Below are 5,073 nucleotides of genomic sequence, written 5' to 3'. Positions count from 1 at the left end.
CCGCAGCAGCCAGCATTGCGACCACGACCTGAGGGAGCGCCGGACTCCAAAGCCGCCGCGCCCCCTCCCACAGCCGGCACCCGCCTGGACTCCGCCCTCCAGGGCCGGTGCAGCGCGCGCGCGCAGCCCCGCCCCCCGAATCGCTCTTGCGCAGGCGCAAACCCCACGAAGCTAGCCCTCCTCCCCCGTCCCCCACCCCTCCTGGCCCGCTCGGGTCGCCTGACTCTGGCCTCAGCCCACCTCTGGCCCCGCCCCTCTCCGCGTCAGCCTTCCTCAGGCTCCGCCCCCCGTTTCGGGACCCGCCTCCCCTCTGCTGACCTTGTCTCTCTGCCTCCTGACTCAGGTCTTTGCTCGGCCCACGCACTGACGCCAGTCATGCTGCTGACCTCACCTCTACCCGTCCGCCTGAACTGGCATCTGCGGCTTGACCGTGATCAAACCTGTCAGCTCCTCCTCCAGACTCTGAAAAGTTAGAAGTGGTCTGAGCATTGAGTCTGACATAAGTCTCCCCTAACATTTTGTGTTGCATGTCCATGCCTGTTCCCCGCCTTTCTGTTCTCTGGGGCATGACTAAGCCACATCACCTGCCTGCCACTGGAAAACACAGAATCTTGCAGAGGCTGAGGGGAAGGGGCACCCCCAAGTGTGAAGAGTCGGAGCTACGCCATTTCTTTTGCCAGGAACCAGAGTCTTCCTTCTCTTTAGGGCTTCCATCACCCACAGGTCATGTCTTTCCCTTCCTTCCTCCAGGGCCAGTCCTGCCCTTTAGATTCCTCACTCTGGAAACCTTCTGCATCTAGCCAGTTGTTAAAGCACTGGAGCTGCCTTTATCTGGTTGATAAACTATCTGCTTTATGAAATCCTTGCCAGCCCCAACAGCTCGACTACAATAAATAACACTTAAGGAGAACTTCAATACCTGATTTGTATAGCCACATTTCATTCAATAATATACTTTCATATTTAGAAAGTGGTGTGTAATTCTTAATATCAACCCCTAAGAATAAAGATTTAATTTCTTGGATACTAGTGTAAACGTTGAGAAAGACAAAGTCTAGATGCTGTACAATTCCTATGTGGATTAAGTGAGATCATGGCCGGGCTCGGTGGCTCAACCCGTAATCCGCGCTTTGGGAGGCCGAGGTGAGTGAATTGCCTGAGCCTGCGGGTTCGAGACCCGCCTGGGCAACTTGGCGAGACCTCATTTCTACAATAAATCAAAAAAATTACCCGGGCGTGGTAGTGCACGCCTGTAGTTCCAGCTACTTGGAAGGCTGAGGCGGAAGGATCGCCCGAGCCCAGCAGGTCAAGGCTGCGGTGGCCAGGAACAGCCACTGCACTCCAGTCTGGTCAACTGAGACTCCAACTTAAAAAAAAAAAAAAAAAAAGTGAGATCATTAGAAAAGCAGACACAAGATGAAACACTTGAACAAACTCCTCAAGTACATCACTCAAAAGATGTGGACACTGAAATGTGCTTTGGGGTTTATGCCATCAGCTAAATTGAGATGGTTCAAGAAATGTCTACCCACAGCTTGTCCTTGGGAGTTAGGGAAGATGTTACATTCTCTAGTTGCCATATGAAGATCTGGGAAAGAAACATCTATCAGTTCCCCAAACCAGGAAGAGCTATGCTTGTCTAAACTGCTAGATAGCTATCTTGTAATTCTCTGATTACTTGAGGTAATCATGCGTTCTCTTTTCTCTGGCAGTTATGAAGTACTAAATCACACTTCCCTTCCTCCTCCACAAAGGTAGAAGTCTTACTGGGTGCTGCATATGAGCATTTCCCAGCTTCATCTAATTTTCCCTGTTTGTATTTTGTCTTTGTCCCAATTTCCTCATTTTCTCAGTTGTTGTCATGTCACATTGATTCTATTTCTGTTAGCTACTGTTTCAAAATGTACCCAGGGGATTTTAATTTCTGGAGATGACTGTGATGACACACCGGAGTCAATACATTGAATGAAGACTTTTTATCACCTGCATTTCCATCCACACCATACAGGGCCACAGGGAGAAGCATCAGGTGTGATCAGCCCGCAGAAGCAGGAGTGAGGGGAAAATTCAGGCCAGGAATTTAATTTGTATTTCCATGGGAAAAGAAAGACAGGGAAGGGAAAACAGCTTGGGATTGGCTAGTTTGAATAATGTCAGCAGACTCTGGGTTACAGGGATGGTCTCTAGTTGTCTAATAAAATATTGGCTTGGTGTGAGAGAGATAAAGAGGGAGATTGGGGCTATGAAGTTGGGATTCATTGGTCAATTTGTAATATGATTTTTACACATTTACAAAAGCTGGATTGCAGAGGAGGTATAAACAACTTTGGCTATTAGTTGTCCCTGTGATTAACAGATGACAAATAGAGGAATACAGAATTGAAGAAATCATAGAATGCCACTTCGAATTATATATTTTAAATTAATATTAAATTAATATTAAAAAATAGGTCAGGGCCGGGTTCAATGGCTCAGGCTATTAAGCCAGTACTTCGGGAGGCCGAGACAAGTGGATTGCTTGAGCCTGTGGGTTTGAGACCAGCCCAGGCAACTTGGCGAGACCACATCTCTACAATAAAATACAAAATAGCCAGACGTGATAGCGTGCATCTGTAGTTCCGGCTACTCGGAAGGCTGAGGTGGAAGGATTGCCGGAGCCCAGCAGGTCGACGCTGGGGTGGCCATGAGCATGCGTGCCACTGCACTCCAGCCTGGGCGAAGGAGTGAGACTCCAACTCAAAAAAATATGTATATATCTATGTCGGGCATAGTGGCTCATGTCTGTAATCCCAGCACTGTGAGAGACAGAGACAAGAGGATTGCCCAAACTCAGGGTTTCGAGACCTGTCTGGGCAACTTACTGAGACCTTGTCTCTACAATAAATTAAAAATTAGAGCCGGGCTCGGTGGCTCACCTTGTAATCCTGTGCCTTTGGGAGGCTGAGGTGAGTGGACTGCCTGAGCCCTCGGGTTCGAGACCCGCCTGGGCAACTTGGCGAGACCTCATCTCTACAATAAATCAAAAATCAGCCGGTCGTAGTAGTACACGCCTGTAGTTCCAGCTACTTGGAAGGCTGAGGCGGAAGGATCGCCGGAGCCCAGCAGGTCGAGGCAGGTTGAGGCTGCGGTGGCCGGAAGCAGCCACTGTACTCCAGTCTGGGCAACGGAGTGAGACTCCAACTCAAACAAACAAAAAAAAATTAGCTGGGTGTGATGGCACACGCCTGTAGTTCCAGCTATTTGGAAGGCTGAGGCAGAAGGATTGCCTGAGCCCAGCAGGCCGAGGCTGTGGTGACTGTGAGCGTGCCACTGCATTCCAGCCTGGGCAACACAGTGAGACCCCAACTCAATATATATATATCCCCTAAAATTCTGACCCTTGAGGTTTGAAGCCAGCTTATGACTGAAGTTAAGGGTGAGAGGACAAAAAAAAAATTGAGCAATGGTTCAAAAATTTTAGCATGCTTCAGAATCCCCTTGGAGGGCTTGGTGCAACACAGATTGCTGGGCCACACCCTCAGAGTCTGATTGAGTGAAGGGAAGGGGATAGGAATTTACATTTCTAAGTTTCCAGAAAATGCCAGTTCCCTAGAGACCACTCTTTCAGAGCCACTGCACTAGGAAGCCTCTTCAACAATCATCCAAAGTGATGATGACCGTCTCCCAAGCACATTCTGTCACGTGAACAATTATCACAACTGTGGCAAACTTTACTACAGGCTAGGCAGGGGAGATAACAGCTGAGAAAACCAGGTCCAGCATGACTCAGCCCATGAGGTAGGAGAGTGAGATAGAAGATGAAGAATTAGAAGCAGGTGATATAAAATGCCATGATAGAAAGGTACATAGTTTAACCAAACTTCCTTGAGTTCTTTTGGATGGGCCCAAGGGTGTCAGAGCACAGAGACAGGGAATCTTATCTTTTGTAATAACGGCTTGGAGCTTACTTGATAAGAAACAGGCTGGATTCAGTGGCTCATATCTTTAATCCCAGCACTTCGGGAAGCCAGGAGCTCAAGAGGAACCTAGGCGACAAAGCAAGACTCCTGTCCCTACAATAAAATAAAATGTTAGTTGGGCATGGTGTGGCACGTGGCTACAGTCCTAGCTACTTGGGAGAATCACTTGAGCCCAGGAGTTTAAGGTTGTAATGAGCCGTGATTGTGCCACTGCACTCCAGACTGAGTGCCAGAGTAAGATCCTGTCTCCAAAGAAAACAAATAAGCAATAACACAATAAATAAATTAACAAACCATGTGATTGCCTGGAATGTGTGTGTATGGGAGTAAGGAGGAACTGTGGGGGAAAGGAGTCCGATTTGCAGACATTTATATGAATCTGTCTGGAATTTAGAGAAGAGTCGGTGACCATATTTATACATTTTTACTACGACTTTTTTGTTAGATTAAAAAAGGTATCAGGCCAGGCTCGGTGGCTCAGCCTGTAATCCCAGCACTTTGGGAGGCCGAGGTGAGTGGATTGCCTGAGCCTGCAGGTTCAAGACCCGCCTGGGCAATTTGGCAAGACCTCATCTCTACAATAAATCAAAAATAAGTCGGGCGTGGTAGTGCTAGTCTGTAGTTCAGCTACTTGGAAGGCTCAGGCGGAAAGACTGCCTGAGCCAGCAGGTCGAGGCTGCGGTGGCTGTGAGCATGCCACTGCACTCCAGCCTGGGCAACAGAGTGAGACTCCGACTCTAAAAAAAAAAAAACAACCACTAAATAAAACAATAACAAGAAAAAAAAAAAGAACAGCTTGAGCAATACGACTAGACCTCGACTCTACAAAAAATAAAAATAAAAAATTAGCCAGGTATGGTAGCTCGTGTCTGTAGTTCCAGCTACTTGGAAGGCTGAGACAGAAAGATTGCCTGAGCCCCACAGGTTGAGACTGCAATGGCTGTGAGCGTGCCACTGCACTCCAGTCTCAGCAACAGAGTGAAACTAAGACTCAAAAACATATAAATAAATAGATAAACATATAAACAAGATATCTACATGCTATGGACTGGATGTTTGCATCCCCTCAAAATGTATGTGTTGAGATCCTAACCACCAAAGTGGTATTTGAAAG

This window comes from Carlito syrichta, unplaced genomic scaffold (assembly GCF_000164805.1).
Source record: "Carlito syrichta isolate Samal-C Ts95f unplaced genomic scaffold, Tarsius_syrichta-2.0.1 Scaffold309262, whole genome shotgun sequence".
NCBI lineage: Eukaryota > Metazoa > Chordata > Mammalia > Primates > Tarsiidae > Carlito > Carlito syrichta.
Note: the sequence above shows the minus strand (reverse complement) of the source record.